Genomic DNA, 20,079 nt, shown 5'->3' with positions numbered 1-20,079 from the left:
ATAAATTAGGCACGTAAGAGGTTAACAACAAAAACTAGTAATAAAATCAAACCACCTTAAAATGCTATAATAAAAGTAATGTGAATGTGGTCTTTCTCTCTCAAAATACCTTATTATATGTACTCACTCTTCTTGTGATGGTGCAAGATGATAACATGCCTATGCGAAGAGGCGACCTGAGGAAAACGGCGCAGGCATCGTGACGTGGCAGTAGTTTACTATTGACTTCTGATGATTCGTCAGAAAGAGGATCATCTGCTTCCCAGTAGACTGCCGGTAACCGAAACTGGGGAAGCAAAACTGCTTAAAACAAAACTGCAGATAAAAGGGGATTGTAGTAGTACCTGGGTGGCTCAAAGGGTTGAGCCTCTGCCTCTTGGTTTCAGGTGCCCTGGCGAGTTCAGGGCCCATGATCTCAGGGTTGTGGAGGTTGAGCCCTGCGCATAGCAGAAGTCTCCTTGTCCCTCTTCCTCTACTTACCCCTCCCCCACAACACCTCTTGCTACGGGCGCTCACCCCTGCGCTGCTTTCTCTCTCTCTCTCTCTCTCAAATAAGTCAACTTCTTCTTCTTTTTCTTTTTTTTAAAGAGGGAGTTGTAATAATTTGCTTTGATCCTCTTCCTCTGGTTCGGAATTTTTTTTTTTTTTAATGCCAGCAGCCTCTTTGGCAGTTTGGTGAAGCCTATGCCTCTTCACAGAATAAGTTGTTCATACATAAATAAGGTAAGATATAAAAATTATAGGGGTGCCTGGGTGGTTCAGTCAGTTAAGTGTCCATTTCAGTCTCAGCTCAGGTCCTGAACCCGGGGTCATGAGCTCAAGCCCCGCACTGGGCTTCATGCTGGGAGTGGAGTCTACTTAATTAAAATAAGGGGAGGGGGATGCAAGGATTATAGAAAAAACTAATAATATTCCAGTAGGTTATCAAAAAGTAAAAATGTTATGATACATTAAAATGTGTACTTCTTCGTTAACACAATGCATAATAAGATCTTATGGTGGGGCTAATATAACTGTCATACTTTAAAAGTAGTGATAAATATAGACAATATTTCAAGATATCTTTAACAACTGAAATGTGGTATAAACACGTCTATAGTTCTGGGTGACCAAGTTATAGGCACAACTAATATCACTGTGGTTTGGGAATGCTATATTGCAGTTAAGAGTCAGTGAAAATAAAGATGGGATTTCACATACCGCCTCTGTTCTAGGACCCCAGGTTAGAGCCCCTTGCTTAAAATAACTCAATTTCCCAGAGGCAAAGTGGCACAAAATGTAGCAAATATCCCATTTTTATTACCCTTTAGATAGCCACTTGGGTGTGTATATGAAAATATCTTTATTCTTTTTTTGTTCTGTCTGCTTTGTGTATGATCTTTCTTACAAATGCAAAAATATCCTACTGTTATGTTTATGAAAGCCTTGAAGTAAAGTGTACATCAAACCCTCAAAATACATTTAAGTATGTGTGTGGGGGGGTGACATAAAGCAGGTATAATTCTTTACTTTTTAAAAAAAAAAAGTTATTATTTAAACTGCCAACCTAAATCTCACCAAGTAGAAGTAAAGCACTGAATAATATAGGAGTTGGGGTATATAATCTCATTAAGAATGTTGTACAAGGGGCACCTGGGTGGCTCAGTGGGTTAAAGCCTCTGCCTTCAGCTCAGGTCATGATCCCAGGGTCGTGGGATCGAGCCCCGCATCGGGCTCTCTGCTCAGCAGGAAGCCTGCTTCCTCCTCTCTCTCTGCCTGCCTCTCTGCCTACTTGTGATACCTATCTGTCAAATAAATAAATAAAATCTTAAAAAAAAACTGTTTAAAAAAGAATGTTGTACAAAAAGATGGTGTTATTCATAAAAATCAAATGGAGAAAACGAGAAGATGTTGTGGAAAGAATTTTTCTTAGAAATAGCCAATATATTTATACAAAACCAAATTCAGGCAAAAGTAGATGTCTGAGTAAGCAGATCTTTTCTCTTTATTTTTCTTTTTTCATAAAATAGATCATGTAAACAGTGCCTCAGCAGCCAAATATTAATTGACAACTTGTTGAGCAAAGCTGAGGGTTATTGCCATTCCCCAAATGCCTTAAGAACCTGTTAGTACCTCAAGCAAAAGCTTTCCTTTATCTTCATGCTGGATGTATTTTAAAGATTTTATTTTATTTTATTTTAATTAATTTATATATATATATATATATATATATATATAGAGAGAGAGAGAGAGAGAGAGAGAAAGAAGAGAGCAGGAGAAGGGGCAGAGGGTATCCGATGCAGTGCTCCATCTCACAACCCTGAAATCATGACCTGTGCCAAAATCAAGGGTCAGATGCTTAACTGACTGAGCCACCCAGGCACCCCTTCATCTCTGACTTTTGTGTGTAGTATACTAGTAAATGAAATATTCAACAAAAGATGGTTATGACAGTAGACAGAATGCCAAGCCCTGGGGATTAGTGGCAGAGTGGGAGGCCCAAAGGCTGGTCCTCAGCCTGTCCTGTTCATGAAACTTTGGAGGACTCTGCCCACATCTTTCTTCTCACTGCGAATCCTAGTTTCCTTACCTGTACAATGAATATATTTAGATAAATGACTTTTATATTACTTTTGGCCTATTCTGAACTGTTTAAGCCTATTTAGGAGACAAGTATCACCATGTTTAAAATTATAAGGAGAACACAGCTTTATTTTGTTTCATGAAATCACTGAAGATTTAGAAAAGATGGGTAGAATGATGGACAGGACAATGGGATTGTTGACCTAGACACCTACAGATGGCCTCTGCATGTGGCCCAGCCTATTTCACAGGATGGCAGTTTGGTTCTAAAGGAAAATGAGTCAAAAAGACAGAGAAAGAAGCAAGAAATTTTGTAAAACTTCTTGATCTAGTGTCAGAAATTACATCACTTCCCTTCTGCTGCATGTTAGCATACTACATTAGGATGAAATCACTAAACCCGGCCCACCATGTCACCACATTCCAGGCAATGTCAAAAGATTTGTGGCCATGTTTTCAAACCACCAGAAAGAGGAGTTTATGAGTACATAAAACAGTCCTTTATTTCCCAGTTCAAATTTTCCATTACACCTGGTAGTGTGAACTGTTACATAGTCCATAAAAAACAAATTGAAGATTCATGGGTGACTCCTTTGCTGTGTATATACAGGTTAATTTCTAACAGTAGTGAAGTTCCTTTTGTAATGAAATTCTTTCACAGAGGGTAGCATTTATGTATTTTTTAATATCGAGGTTGAGCTGGGGTCACTCATACTTTCATTAACAAATGTATCATCTTCTAATCTTGTGTGCTAATGCTTTGAGCAGTTTTATTGATCCCAAAATGTTCATCACTAATTGAAACAGCTGCTTTATTTAAACAGCACTTAGGAAATGATATGCAAACAAGCTCTGCTTCATGTTTTGGCAGAAGTTAAGTCCAATTTGATCAGAGAGCTCATTTGTTCCGTATATACTCTTTACCTGGGAGTAGAAGGGACCTCAAGCCCAGATCTCTCCTTTCCTCCCTCTCACATCTCATGTGCTCCTGTGGTGAAAAGAAAGAGATGAGAACAGAATTTTGGTCTCTACGTTCAGCATGGACCGCAATCTTAACTGGAATAACCCTTACAAGTGAGTTAAAGGCAGTGGGAGGTCCTGGAAAGGAATGGATTATACCCTGTGACCAAGAACATCCCTTGCTAGAAGCCACTCTAGAAGTCCACAGGTGAAAGCTGAAATCCAAACAATACGTAGGCCTTTCCATTTCCAGGAGTCACGAGAGTCAAAAAGTTAGTCTAGCCTTGATTGTCCCTACGTGGCTCAGTTATGTTTAAAAGAGCTAACAACAGACATGAGAGTGACACTGAGACATCACTGACCGAAAACCTCAGTCTTCCTCATGCCTTATCCCAACTTCTGGTTCTTAATGATACCCTCCTTTTCATTTTTTAATGTTTTTTTTCAGCTTTACTGAGATGTTACTGACTTGATATATGTAAGTTTAAGATGTACGGTGTGATGATTAGATACCTGTATATATTATAAAATCTTATTACCGCAAGAAGTTTGGCTAACACCTCCATCCCCTCATGTAATTACCAGTGTGTGTGCGTGTGTGTTGATAACATTTAACATCTACTGTCTTGGGGCACCTGGCTGACCCAGTCAGTTAAGCATCTGCCTTTGGCTCACATCATGATCCCAAGGATGCGATCAAGCTCCACATCCCACATCAGGCTCCCTGCTCAGTGGGGAACCTGTTTCTCCCTCTCCTTCTGTCTGCCATGCCCCTCTGTTTGTGCACACACTATCTCTCTTTCTGTCAAGTAAATAAATAAATAAAAATCTTAAAAAAAACTGTAAAATATACTCTCTTAACAATGTTCAAGTATATACTACAGTCACCATGCTGTACATTAGCTCCCCGGATCTTATTCATCTTATAGCTGGAATTTTTACCCTTTAGTCAACATCTCCTCTTTTTCCCCACCACCCCCAGCCCCTGGCAATCACTATTCTACTCTGTTTCTTTAAGTTCAGCTTTTTTAGATTTCACATATAAGTGAGAACATACACTATTTGTCTTTCTCCTTCTGACTTGTGACTGCAAGCTCTAGCCTTGGGCACATGCGCAGCTGACTGCAAGCTCTAGCCTTGGGCACATGCGCAGCAGAGGAGGCTGGTGTTGGGAATCAAGCTGGTGAAGTACGGGTACACAGTTGGAGAAGCTAGCTGCAGGTAAACTCAGTGGGGTCCTTTGTGTAGCATTGGGAAATCTGGGGAAGCTGGTCACTCTCCCAGCTCTCCCTTTCTAGCTAGGAAGTTCCCTCTAGGGACTGAGCTGTGCTGGGTTGGGGATGGGGTTAGGCAGACAAAAGGAAGCACCTTTTTTCCTTTTTCATGCAATTATTCTCAGATTTTTGTTCTATATGCGGAAGATTCTTAAGTTGACTCCTGAGCTCTCCCAGAGCGGAGCTGTTTTTGTTTGGGGTTAGCTGCCCAATCATGGATCTTTGTTGGGGGACAGGGGTGGGTGTCTTACTTCACTGTCTTGGTGACATTAGTCCTTTTCTAGCTTTTTGAGTGGAATACTTCTTATCTATTTTCAGCATTACACATTAAAAAAGTCTATAGATTTTCCTAAAAATATTACTTTTGTTTTCTTTTAGAAGTTTTAAAGTTCATATGAAAGCAAGTCAGAGAATAATCTCTCTCTCTCTCTCACACACACACACACACACACACACACACACACACAGGAAGCATTAAGAAGGAGTGGATAGATGCCACACCAGATTTTAAAATATTGTCATTAGACCCCAAGACCTGACTTTACTGCCCACCTGCTTGTACTCACCAATCTTTGTCCCATATTTTTCCTTAAACTTTTCTGTCCAGCTTATCTCCTAAATTGGGCAAAAGGTCTCCTGGGCATAGCATCCCTTGATGAAACTGAAACTGACCCTCAGGCAGTAAGTGCCCAGAGGAGGAGCTGCTTTGGGTCCAGACCACCCAGGGCAAGGTGAACTTAACACCCAGCTCATTCATGCGCAGACAGACCATAGAGTGACCTGTGCAATTCCCTTTACCTCACTATAATATTAAAATCTCCATGCAAGGAGGAGCCTCAGCCTCATTTATATAACATACAATGTATGTCTAGGCATGTTTCCTTAAAGCACCTGAGTGACCTTCTGCCTTCTGCCTATCTACATATGATGACAAGTCTTCCCTTTCTAAATATTCATCCTAACCTTAAATAAAAGGAACCAATTCACCCTTGTTTGGGGAGTCAGGCTTTGGAATTTATTCCCCATATTCTCCTTATTTGCTGCAAATAAAGTTTTCTTTGTATGATAACTCCACCACCAAGTGCACACCAAGTGTAGTTTCTATCTGTAAGTCACCAAGGAACAAACTCACATTAGTGTGGTTACAATATTACAAGGTTAATAGAAACCTTCCTCACATCATCTTTAACAATCCTGATGTGCTTTATTGATCTGAAAATTGAAACAAAATTTATGTAGGCCTTATATTCACTTTCTGTAAAATGGAGAAAATAATTATGTTGGCTATATTACAGGCAATGGTGAGTAAAGCAATACTTGAAAATCGCTCCACAATAATGACAACAAGTTGCTAACATTCTTAGAATATTTGAGGCACTGTTGTAGCACTGGATAAATAGAACATGTATTGCTATAATGATATTTGCATTATTCACATGAAATAATTAAAATTGTCATCGTGGATATTTGATTCGATTTGAAACAAAATTTATAAAATAGAGATGATAGAAACAAGAGAAGCATGTCTAAGGCAGGGCAGAGATTCAGGAAGAGGTGGCATTTGTTTTGGCAGTCAAATGGCTTACCTCATGACCAGAGAGAACAAGAGATAAGGTCTTGGGTTTCATGGGAAAATGAAAGTTGTAACTGAAAACTGTGCATAAAATTGGAACTTTAAAATAGGTATTCCTTTGTGAAATAATTGATTAGATAAAATCCAACAAAAGTTTATAAGCACTCTGTTTTGTGCATCTTTATCTGACCACTAGATGAGAAAAAGCATTTCCCAAGAGGTAACATGGGCAGTATGTTCATCCAATGCACTCTTGGTTTGTATTATTCCACTTGAATGGATCAGGAACCCCAAGCTAAGGACTTTACATAGAAATTAGTCTAGGGACTGCTATATCCCCTAGGATTACTGGTAAAAACAAACATAAAATAATTCAAGAGAGGCACTCATACAATCCACGCTGTACAGAGGGGGAAAAAATGAACACAAAAGCTCATAAAGAAACAGTCTATCAAAAGAAAGAATCATGGATCGAATGTTCAGAAGGAGTAGGGCCCAAATGACATGAGCAAATATTACACAAATGTGAGATAAAATATAAGCATTTTTAAAATGGTGAAGAGATGAAAAAATGAAATTGAAACGATAATTTAAAAAATAGTAATGAAAAATGACCCTATTAAAAATAACAGGAAATGGGCACCTAGGTGGTTCAGTTGGTTGAGTGTCTAACTCTTGGTTTCAGCTTAGATCGTGATCTCAGGGTCATAAGATGGAGCTCTGTGAAGGGTTCCATGCTTGGTGATCTCTCTCCTTCTCACCCCCTCCCCTTCTGCTCATCCCCCTGCTCACATGCTTGTGCATGCATGCTTTCTCTCTCTCTCTCTCTCAAAATAAAATAAATAAATAAAATCTTTAGACCAATAAGACTTTTTTTTTTAAAGATTTTATTTATTCATTTGACACAGAGAGATCACAAGTAGGCAGAGAGGCAGGCAGAGAGAGAGAGAGGAGGAAGCAGGCTCCCCACGGAGCAGAGAACCCGATGCAGGACTCGATCCCAGGACCCTGAGATCATGATCTGAGCCGAAGGCAGCGGCTTAACCCACTGAGCCACCCAGGTGCCCTAGACCAATAAGACTTAAAAAAATAATAACAGGAAGGGCGCCTGTGTGGCTCAGCTGGTTAAACCACTGCCTTCAGTTCAGGTCATGATCCTGGAGTCCCTGGATCGAGTCCTGCATCTGGCTCCCTGCTCAGCAGGGAGTCTGTTTCTGCTCCTGACCCTCTCCCCTCTCATGCTCTCTCACTCTCTCTCTCTCTCAAGTAAATAAATAAAAGTCTTTAAAAAAAATAACAGGAAGGGGGCGCCTGGGTGGCTCAGTGGGTTAAGCCGCTGCCTTCGGCTCAGGTCATGATCTCAGGGTCCTGGGATCGAGTCCTGCATGGGGCTTTCTGCTCGGCAGGGAGCCTGCTTCCCTCTCTCTCTCTCTCTCTCTCTCTGCCTGCCTCTCCATCTACTTGTGATTTCTCTCTGTCAAATAAATAAATAAAATCTTTAAAAAAAAAATAACAGGAAGAATTGGAAATTTCTGAGTGAAAAATATAGGCACTGATATTTTTTTTTAAGTATTCAATGAATGTAATAAGTTGCAGATATTTACAGATGGTGACAGAAATGGAGAATTGTAACAAAGTTTTGAGTAAAGTATCCAGAATTCATCATAAAAAGACATAAGTGAAAACTACAAAAGAGACATTCAGAGACCTGAGGGATACTATGGAGTCTAACCCATTTTGTGGGGGACCTGATGTTGAATTATATGGGTATCTTAGTCAGCATGCTCTCAGTTCACATGTTCCCTCTAACAGGCCTCCCTTCATTTGCTCTTGGGCCTAAGAGTCTACCATCAGGAAGAGTCCTGTGCGAGTGCTGGAAGCAGGGTCAGGCCATTTAGTAAGGAATCTTTGTATTACAGGTGCCTGAAATGTGGGTGGGGATGGACATTTTCCATTGGATCCTTGGACTTCTTGCCCTGTGGGGAGTGGCAAAGACAAAAGGGTAGACAGAGGCCCTGGCCAGCATGAGACCTAGGACAAGGATCTCACCTGATTGTTTTGAAAGGATGTCTTAGGTTGTATACCCCCAGAAGCAGATATTGAGACTATGCATTGAGAACAAATAGTTTATTTATTTATTTCATAAGATTTTATTTATTTATTTGAGAGAGAGAGGGCAGAGGGTGAGGCAGAAGGACAAACAGACTCCCCGTTGAGTAGGGAGCCCACTACAGGGCTAGATCCCAGGACCCCAAGATCATGACTTGAGCTGAAGTCAGTTGCTTAACTGACTGAGCCCACTTAGGTGCCCCCACAAATAGTTTATTTAGTAAGTGATCTCACGAAGTATAGATAGGGGAGTGGGAGACAGTGAAGAGAGGAGACCAATTTGGGGTATTTCAATGAAGGGGATTAAGAAGTGCAAAAGTCCAGTTATGAAATAAGTGTGTTATCAGGTTTAAAAAGTACAGCATAGAGAATACAGTCAAAATACTGTTAATACCCTTATCGTGGTAAACATTGTGTAGTGTATTATTGTTGAATTACTCTATTATACACCCAAAACTAATATTATATGTCAACTATACTTCAATAAAAAGTTTAAAATTTTTAAAGAAACATTTTTTTAAAAGAGCAGGGTATCACTGTGGGCAATTGGGGCTTAATCCTGCTGAGGACCTCTGGAGGAATTTAGCTCAGAATTATTCTAACCAAAGGGCAAGGAATCTGGGTGATTTCTTTACTAATTCCCATCCATCATCAGTTGAGAACTGCTCCTGCAGGCTTTAACTGCCACTTCTGGCCTGATCCGTGCAAGGGCTGAGCACTCTCCTATGAGAAAGCCCTCAAGGAGAAACAAGTTTTCCAACAAAGCCATTGACCTACTGGGAGTATTTAAATGCCCAGGAGAACGGCAGGGCATGGATGGCATCTGCGCCTATGTAGAATAGAAAAGGACTTTGAGAAAACATGTCCCTAAAAGGGAATGATGGTATGGTGGCATAATGTGGCCAGTAAAATTTCCCAGTTCCTAAAAATAAAAATGGTTTCTGCCTCTGCTATTTTACATCTGAAGGGATGTGGATACAGATGAATGAATCTCTTAATCCAGAAGTGGCTTCTTATCTATAATATATGATAATAGGAGTATTTATGTTTGTTACTCAGATAGAATGATTTGAGATGTTTAAGAAAGGATACATGTTATTTCATCAGTACATCTTCAAAAATAAAACTATCTTACCATGAATTCCACTGTTATGATGGATTCCTTTTGGGACTGGCAAAGGAGAGAGGCTGGCACCGGGCATTCCTTAGGGTCTTTACTCATGAACATTTCATGAGTTGGAAAATGTACACTTAAGAATGTCCTTGGCTTTCACTTTCAGACTCAGTATCATTAGGAGGTAAATAGTTTTAGGGAAAAGGGAATGGTGTATAGCATAAAGCTTTGGACAGAAGCTTTATACTTTAACTTGTCTTTCCACTTTTGTTGACTGTAAAATAGCTAGAGATTCTTTATCTTCGTTAACATTAATAATTACTATTGCGATGTTTAAATTTTCTATTCTAAACATTTCATTTTACATAAATTTTCTATTCTAAAGATTTTCACTTCAATCTGTTTATGTGCGAGCAAAAGCAGGCATGTTTTTTCTGGATATCTGTTAATAAAACAACACACTTTGATCAAATAATTCTTTCTCCTGATTTGCTCTAATGAGATTGCCACAACCCAGATACTTCTCTCAGAATGAAAGTAATCAATGAACAAAGATGATAAAATGTGCCTGGAGTCCTTTTTTGCCAAGAGAAAATTATATTCTAAAATTATATTCGTACTTGAGTAGGATGGAATAAAAATAGCAATATTTTGACAGCCTTTGAGAGTAACTGTTTGTTTCCCCCATGGACCAGCTGAGAATGCTGGGGCTTTGGTTAGACAGAGTAAGGATTCCAACAGTGGTTCATTGCCAATTTGTGTTAATATGTAATTTTAAATTATAATATGGTATATGCATATATCAGCATATAACATAATATATGCTATATAATATATAATTAATATGTATAATATTTTTTATTTAAAATATAGTACATGTACATAATATAAACTTATACAAAAGCTCAATTTATTTTACAAAGGACTTGAAGCAGCTAATACTCCTGCAGGAGGAACTGATTTTCATAGATTAGATTTCAGTGTATTTGAAAACGAAATTGCCATCTTTAATATTTTATGTGTTAAATGTTTCTCTGAGTGAATTAACATTCTAGCCAGTCAGTTTCATTGTCATGGATACTTGTCTGATCAATGTGCTTGACTTTTTTTCTAGTTTTCCAGAGATTTTCCTTGTATGGAGTTGGGGCTTAGGACACTTTATCATTTGTTGTTTATTGATTATTTACATATATTGGCAATAAATGGAAAGAAGAGTAAAATGGTTAAATTTGTATTATTATTTTTAATTTATTATTTAAGTACAGTTGACATCCAAAGTTTCAGGTGTACAATGTAGTGATCCGATAATTTTATTTTTTTTTAAAGATTTATTTATTTGTCAGAGAGAGAGCATGTGCAGAGGGAGAAGCAGGCAGAGGGAGAGGATCAAGTAGAACTTGATCCCAGGAACCTGAGATCATGACCTGAGCCAAAGGCAGACACTCAACTGATTAAGCCACCCAGGCATCCCAGTGATTCAACAATTTCAGACATTTGTACTGTTTTTTATACTGTATCCTACCTTAGGGTTGAAAAGATATTTAAAACAATGCTCTGGGGCACCTGAGTGGCTCAGTGGGTTAAGCCTGTGCCTTCGACTCAGGTCATGATCTCAGGGTCCTGGGATCGAGCCCCGCATCGGGCTCTCTGCTCAGCAGGGAGCCTGCTTCCCCCTCTCTCTGCTTGCCTCTCTGCCTACTTGTGATCTCTCTCTCTGTCAAATAAATAAATAAAATCTTCAAAAAAAAAAAAAAAGCAATGCTCTGATATCATTAGGATTATGAAAATTATTACCTTTGAGGAAAAGTGACATTGCTCAAAAGGAAGACCAGTATAGATCAGTGAAAGAAAGGATAGCCTGCCCAGCCAGTGGGAGGCCTTGAAGAAATAGCAAAGCTTTCCCTGACTAAACAGCGAGGTAACAAAAATATTCAATAAAGCAAGGGTAATTCTTTATGGTTATGTTATCTAGCTGTTGCGCCTTTTACCTTTTTTTTTTTTTTTGAGAGAGAGGGAGAGAGAATGTGCATGCCCACACAAGCTGGGGGAGAGGCAGAGAGAGTGAGAGAATCCCAAGCGGGCTCCGGGCTCTGTGTGAGCCCAATGAGGGGCTTGATCTCACGACTCTGACTCTGAGATCCTGACCTGAGTTGAAATCTAGAGTTGGACGCTTAGCAGACTGAGTCACCCAGGCATCCAGTGCCTTCTACCCTCTTGAGCAACATGCCCTGCTCCGTGTAGTAACTCCCATGTTTAAAGGAATGGGATTGTTATTCAATAATCTCTGATGGACAGATAGTCCACAATAGAGATTCTAGACTTCAAGAAAACTGGAAAGTGAACAAGATACTTTTTATGACAAAATTTATAGGCTTCATTCTCTTTTGTTCAACATTTTACATATTTCAGCTCAGGAGCTTAGCTGAATTTAACAAATAGGCATGTTACTCAGTGCTTCAGGATGGTAAATAACAGTTACTCCGATGGAGGAAGCTAATTGGCTTCTTGCCATAAACTTTTGGAAAGTTTCTTTACTTATTGTGGAATTAGATAATACAAAATACAAAAACTATTGAGGAAGAAATAAGCTTATATGGGTATCTCTGGATATATACTAGATATAAGTTATGCATTTGTTTAAATATATTTGCAGGAGAGAATACATAGACTTATTTCTTACAAAGAGTGCATATCCTGTGAGTGGTCTAGAAATGAATTTAAAGATACAGTTTCTCCTTAAAAAAATTAAGGAGAAATTATTTATTTATTATTATTTATTATTTATTTATTTATTATTTATTTATTAATTATTTATTTATTTTAGAGATAGAGAGCTGGGGGAGGGGCAGAAAAAGAGTGAATTTTAAGCACGTTGCATGCCCAGCATGAAACCTGACATGGGGTTTGACCTCACAACCCTCATATCATGACCTGAGCTGAAATCAAGAGTTGAAATCTTAATCAACTGAGACATCCAGGCCCCCCAGTTAATAACACATTTTAATAATTTAAAAAAACCATTAAATTGTTCTTGTCTCCTTCTCTCAGTTGGATAAACCCGCATCTTGAATTATTTATGTGCCAGCCTCAAAAAAATAATTTGCACAGATTTAAGAGGGAGAAAAGGGGTCTGGAGGCAAAAAAAGTAAGATCTCCTAAGATATTATGGTGAGGATAAAACAGGACAGTAAAGGGGAAATCAGTGCTGAAGTTACTAGGACATAATAGGAAGCTTTTACCTGATAGGTGCTAAAGAATCCCCTGGGGCCAAAGTCCAAATTAGAAACTTGTATAATGAAAAAAAAAAAAAAAAAAGAAAGAAAGAAAATTATTTCATGAAGATCAGACGAGAGGGTAGAAATCTCCGAATTTCATGCTAAAATACTGAAAATCAAGTATTTATTCATTCGTTCAATTAATGTTGGAGAGCCCTTATATGTGCCAGAGTCTGTGTTTGGCAGTAGATGTGACAAAATGAACAATGAAGACTAATAATGGGAGTCAGAAATTGTGTTAGGGAAATAACTAATTTTCAGTACATGGGAGATAAAAAAAAAATAAATTAGATGGGGCACCTGGATGTCTCAGTTAATAAGCTAAGTTGATTTTGGCTCAGGTCATGATCTCAGGGTTGTAAAATGCAGCTCTGTGCTCGGCAGGGACCCTGCTGGAGATCTTCTCTCTTCCTTTCCCTCTGTCCCACCCCCCATCAATCAATCAATCAATCAATCTTGAAAAAAAATTAAACATATTAAAATTCAGGCATTTTCAAGAAACTAAATTATGTAACTTTGAGCTTAATCCAGGAGCAGTAAAGGATAGGAAATCATTCTTGGTAGTTTGAGAAGAGATATTCTCTTGAGGGAAAGGAGGAACTAAAGACTGAGGATGGCCAGGTGAGAGATGGGCCTCTTGCATTTAGGTAGAAGAATACCGAGAAACTCGAGTGTGGCTATGAAGAAGAAAGCTCATATTTGGAGAGGAAGGAAATGTCATTTGGAGTTTTCAAAAACCCCTTGCATTGTACCTACTTAATGATATTTTCTATTTTTTCTTCTTCTACTGAAACATGTTTTTTTTTTAATCTTATTTGACTACATTCCACTTTTGCTTACTTTTTCTCCTTTTTTTTTTTTTTCAAAGATTTTATTTATTTGATAGAGAGAGATCAGTAGGCAGAGAGGCAGGCAGAGAGAGATGGAGAAGCAGGCTCCTTGCTTGCAGAGCAGAGAGCCCGATGCGGGGCCCGATCCCAGGACCCTGAGATCATGACCTTAGCCAAAGGGAGAGGCCTAACCCACTGAGCTTCCCAGGTGCCCCCTTTATGCTTATTTTTAAACACAGGGCAATATCATAGCATGGTGAATTTCATAATGTCATAAATATATTCTTTAAAATAAAATGCACCTATTAAGGCAGAATTTGAGCATAGTGCTCATGTTCAGTGTTTCCTGTATTTCTCTAGTTGGATGAAATTGAATACAGGCAAGTATACTGAAAATACACTCATGAATTTTCGTTAAAGGTAAATTGTTTAATTAAGATTAATTATATGCAAAAAAAGACATACTTACAATAATATTCCCCAGTAGGTGTAACATTTTGCTCGACAAAAACAAAACAAAACAAAACAAAAAACCAGAAAATAATAATTCTCAAATTAACAGGTCATTAATCTTGACCTTATGAAAGAACAAAGTAATTTATTTCAAAGATAATTGAACCTAATATGTGAAACCTAATAAAGTTGCAATATTAGTAATGTAATTGTTCTCATTTAAAATTTGGGTCAAGCTTATAATGTAATGAGAGAGCAAACAAGGAGAACATTAACTTCATAAAAACAAACAGCAATAAAGTGTCCTTTTACTTGACAGATAGTACAGTGTAACTAGGCAAACTTTCAGACCTTAGGACCCGCTCTTACTATCCCTGGGACAAATCACCAAAATGCTCTATAACTCAGTTTTCTCATTTTGGGACAGAGATTGTTCAATGAAGAATGTATGATGATATATTTAATGCACTTAAGCCAGTATCTGCAACATGATAGATGCTAATTAAATGTTATTACTGTTTTTGCTGTATTACTAATTCATCAGACTAAAAAGAAATGACCTAGCGGCACCTGGCTGTCTCAGTCAATGGAGCATACAACTTGTGATCTCGGGTTTCTGAGTTTGAGCTCCACATTGAACGTAGAGATTACTTAAAAATAAAATAAAATTTTCTTAAGGTTTTATTTATTTATTTATTTAGAGAACATGGAGGGCAGAAGCAGAGGCAGAGGAAGAGAGAGACTCAAGCCGACTCTGCCCTGACTGAGCATGGAGCCCACAAGGGCTGGATCTCAGGAACCATGAGACCATGATCTGAGCAGAAAACAAGAGTTGGATGCTTAAACGACTGGGCCATCCAGGCACCCCAAAATAAAAATCTTTAAAAGAAAGAAAGAAGGAAAGGAAGGAAGGAAGGAAGAAAAGGGAAGGAAGGAAGAAGGCAGGAAGGAAGGAAAAGAAAGGGAAGACTTACATGCTGTGCTGTATTTGATTCATCACAAAAACTACAAAGCACTGACTTTGCAGTTGAATACTAATTATATAATTTGAAACAATCTACTTAACCGCTCTTAGCCTCAGTTTCACAGCTGGCTTTCCCCCCAGGCTTCAGTAGTTGAGTTGACTCAATATTTCAATAGTAGGTGCAAATTTTTATCTATGTTAAATGAAGAACTATATAACAAGTTTCTCAGGGATGTTAATGCTCCAGTAAATAGATATCACTAAATTTCTAAACAGAAAGTTCAAGTGCCAAAATTGACTGAGTTTTTTCCTGCCCATCAACCTCAGTACAGCCGGTTTTAAGTAGGTATCTGCTTATATGGTGTGACATCAGTGGTGCCAAAATGTCTTTGTACAAATCCATTTTTCCACCATGCTTATATAGATTTTAAAATGTCCGTCTTTCCTTTGGATTTAAACCAGTGATGGCTTCAGAGGAAAGCATGTTGGTTAACTGATCTGAGTAATGCAATAAACAAACATATAATCTAGAAAGAGCTTTAGGGATCAAAGGCTGGTAAAAGTTAATAGCATCAAACTTGCCATGTGAGAAACCTAAAACTAGCAGCAATTCTGGGATCCTAGTGAGTGCTTTTTCTTCATTCCCACTTGCCTAAACATCTGTTAAAGTCCAAATACTGTTTTTATGCACCAGTATAAATGGCCAAAGTCCTTTGGAGCATTGTTCTCTCCAAGCTCAGGAAGCTGCTCCCTAGAGGGAAGAAAATGCCATAGGACTGATGAATGTTAAGAATCCATAAAGTGATGGATTCCTTTAAGCTAGGGTATTAAGGAAAGGCAATCAATAGGAGCTAGCATTATAATTGAGGCTTGGAGAATGACTAGTGCATTTATAAGTAAACTTGGAGGTGGTTATAAATCCAGGGAAAGTGGATGACAAGAGCAAATTCTCAGAATAGGGAATTTTCCAAATTGACTCGGACACTGAGCCTTTGGGAAATCTGGGGACTTGAGGCTGTAAAGGTATATTCATGTCAGTAATTTCTTGCATCATTCACTGAATAGTGGGGAGTAGTAGGAAATTTTCATGTGAAGGTATGACATAAAGATAGTTTTGGAAAAATACTATGGCAGTCTAAGATGAAAGAAAATATTTTAGGTTTATGAAATCAATTTGGTAGATATTTGCAGTGGTCTAGACATTAAGTGACAAAGTTATGAACTAGAGTGATAAAAATGGATATGGACAGATAGGGGCAGAGGCAAAAGAAAAATCGAAGTATATTAGGTAAGACTTGTATGCCAGGCCAGCATACAAACACTACTACTCCAATTACAAAGACTCTCAAAATGATTACTCAAACCCAGTTTGTTTTGCTTTTCCATAAGTTAAATAGTTCAAATGGCATTGACTGGGTTGAGGATATAAATATGAAGGCAAAAAGTTCCTCAAGGTTTCCATAGTTTTCAAGGCTCCATCAGCTTAGAGGTCAATGCAACCCATTCTGCATGAGATCAGGTGTAGCCTATGGAAAAGTGTATGTATGTATGTTCTGTTCTTTAAATTAATCATCCAGAGCTGGGGCCAGGTAAACATTCACATACAAAATCTTGCATCTCTTTGATTACCACAGAGACTAGGAAAGGAGGCCATATACTCAGCATAAGGAGAATAGATGAGGCTTGGGAATTAAAGTACTTGGAAAGATCTGAAGAGTCCTTTGGAAACTGCCATGTTAGGAAAACATGAAATTGATGAAAGTACAGCAAGGCAAGGGTAAAAAAGACAGTGAGAGCACACAAAATTTTAGGGCTAACCCATATGTGTGCTTTCCTTACCTTTTTGCAGGAATTATGAAAAATACATAGTAGGGGTAAGGGTAACCTAGGATAGTTAACTTCCGAGAGTTGGGAAGTCAAATAAGTAAGAGAGTCAAGGGAATAACTGTCCATAAGCTCTATCCTAATTACCAAGGTGACTATCAGACATTTTTAAGACATCACCTTAAATTTCCAAGGATAAAGGCAAGAGACAAGTAAAAGAAAAACTTGATTCTGGGATTGGATATTGTATTTAAAACATGATGATCGAGGGGCGCCTGGGTGGCTCAGTGGGTTAGGGCCTCTGCCTTCGGCTCAGGTCATGATCCCAGGGTCCTGGGATCGAGCCCTGCATTGGGCTCTCTGCTCCGCGGGGAGCCTGCTTCCTCCTCTCTCTCTCTCTGCCTGCCTCTCTGCCTACTTGTGATTTCTCTCTCTGTGTCAAATAAATAAAAAATCTTTAAAAAAATATTAAAACATGATGATCGAGAAGTAAATAGATGATACAGAGAGACAAGTTCAAGTTATGAAGTTATGATGAATGACAGTAGAAGAATACTGGTCTGAAATTATCTCTGATATTCTATTCATGTCCTGTTTGCCTTCTTTTGAGTCTGGAGAAATAGACAACAGATCATTTTTTTTGGAGATGACTGAAAAAATGTTAAAGGAAATAGCAGTTCAAGTTTAGGTAGGACGATATGGGTGAATTTGAAACCAGTGAGGGGGTAGAGTGGGTAGGATGGGCAGGAAGACATCAGAGAATTAAGAACTAGACTGGGTAAGAATGGTAGAACAAAAGATTGTTCGATGGGAAGGTCCATACACAGAAGGTGTAGAAAACTAGAGCAAAGAAGGAAGTGCAAAGATAGTAGACTTAATTCAAATATTATCAGTGAGCGGGAGGGAAATTTTAAAAAGGCCTAAACATGGTATAAAGTTGGAGTTCTGCTTCACTCCATCATCCTTTGCCACTCTAACAGAACACACTGCAATGTCCACTGGCTTACTCCTTAGCTTCTGGTGTGCTTCCCATCAAATGGCACCACCACAGTAGTTATTAACATCTTCTGAACTTAACATAACTGTTAAGAATTTTGTTTTACACAGTCCATTAAGAATTTATGAAAAAAAAAGGGGTGCTTGGTGGCATAATCGGTGAAGCGTCTAATTCTTGATTTCAGCTTGGGTCATGATCTTAGGGTTGTGAGATTGAGCCGCTCTGCTCTTGGCACGGAGTCTGCTTGGATTCTCTTCTCCCTCTACCTCTGTCCCTCCTGTTTATGCTGTCTCTCTCAAGTAAATAAAAAAGTCTTTAAAAAAAATTACATGAAAAAAATCTCCACAATCCCCCCCAACCTCCACCAAAACCCAGTTGTGATAGAGTATTTGTCTTGGAAAACCTGAGTTAAGGTTTCATACCCATTCTGGGGACAAGATGTTTAAATTTTTCATCTCCAGTTTCCATATTCTAAAAGAGAATAGAAATATTCATCTCAAAAATTCGTTTATGGCTTCTATGAGGTAAAGTAACAACAGCGGCTGGCAGGAGTGTTTTATGAACACTACCTGAGTCTCACTTTAATGTGTCCTCATCTGGAATTCTGGCTTATTTGTTCTACTTGTAACCTATTGCTTTCCTTTTCTTTTACTTTATAACATTGAGGGGGGAGGATTCACAAGAGAGTATAATAAATCTAGTCTAAAGCTTTCAGCCACCATTTTCGCATGTAATCTGGGGATGTAATTTGATTAAATAATTTCAATTTTATTTTTTTAAAGATATTATTTATTTAACAGAGAAAGCCACAGCAAGAGAGGGAACACAAGCAGGGGGAGTGGGAGAGGGAGAAGCAGGCTTCCTGCTGAGCAAGGAACCCAATGCAGGGCTCGATCCCAGGACCCTGGATCATGACCCAGGCTGAAGACAGATGCTTAACAACTGAACTACCTAGGAGTCCCTGTATTTCAATTTTAATCACCAAATGACAGCTCTACAATTGAACTATTCTTTTTGTGAAGAGCACCAAGTCCCTCAGAATTAGCATGACTATTTTTAGACAAAACATAATGAACCTCAGTGTCCTGCTGTATACAAGGCAGCAAAGTCTGCTACTTATGAGAAGGAATATGAGAGGCACCGTGAACTGTGCATCGTTGATTAAGAATGTTTATGACAACCTTGAAAGAAGCTCCTGGGCCAGTAGCTGTTGAACAGAATAATTAAATAATTACACTTGATTTGCTTTTCCTTTGTATAGCCTTTTTTGTATTCATCTCATTAGCATTTGTAAGGCTGTACATTTCAAGACATGCTAATAATCAAATAAAAGCTCTTTTGACATATTTGTGTACAAAATTTCAGAAGGAATTTAGGGGAGTAAAGGCAAGTCAGGGTGTAGTGCAGAGTGAGGGCGGAATACCGTAAATGTTGCTGGTTACATAAGAGGCTTTGCCTGTCTCATTATTTTGAAAAATATTTGCAAAACATGATTATGATAGCTTTGCCCAGAGTTTTCCTTTACAGTTAAATTAATGTTGTCATTATGCTCTGGAAAAATTGAGCTAGTCAAGGAAAGACTAATTCCATTTTTATTGATATTACCATTGGAAGACTTGTACACATTTTTAAACACGAAGTATAATTGTTTTTTGAACAGCTGTTAACTAATATGACATAAGAAAACTAGACAATAAATTTTTGACAAATACACGAAAATCTCCCTATTCTCCTCAAAGATGTGCATCAGCGAGTGTGTGTATGTGTCTGCACGTACCAACAGTCTTTAAAAAAAATGTTGTGGTCATTTTCAATTGTTCATAAGTATAAAACAGTTATTTACTGAGGTTCTATAATTATGAAAACCTTGATAAGCACAGTAGTTCTGAATAAGGCTGACCTTCAACCAACTAAGCTCTGCTTGTTATTATAATAGTTGCTTTTACTGTAGCATAACCCTTCCCACTCTAAGCACCACAGGCCCTCCCACAGAACCCTCTGGATCCCCCAGCAATCTGGTAACAACTAAGGAGTTAATACCTAGTGCATTAGGGGGCCTCAGAACCTTGCTCAGGCATCCTTTCAGATTGGTAAGAAATTTTATCTATGGGTCTGGGTGGCTCAGTTGGTTAAGTGTCTGCTTT

General features: G+C 38.4%; 1 pseudogene; it reads left to right on the top strand.

Moving 5' to 3' along the window:
• Positions 1-20,079, top strand: part of LOC101675018 — a 63,863-nt pseudogene that overhangs the window by 34,168 nt on the left and 9,616 nt on the right.

Source organism: Mustela putorius, unplaced genomic scaffold, assembly GCF_011764305.1.
Source record: "Mustela putorius furo isolate JIRA1106 unplaced genomic scaffold, ASM1176430v1.1 tig00003836_pilon_pilon_pilon, whole genome shotgun sequence".
NCBI lineage: Eukaryota > Metazoa > Chordata > Mammalia > Carnivora > Mustelidae > Mustela > Mustela putorius.
This window is presented reverse-complemented; position numbering and strand designations above follow the sequence as displayed.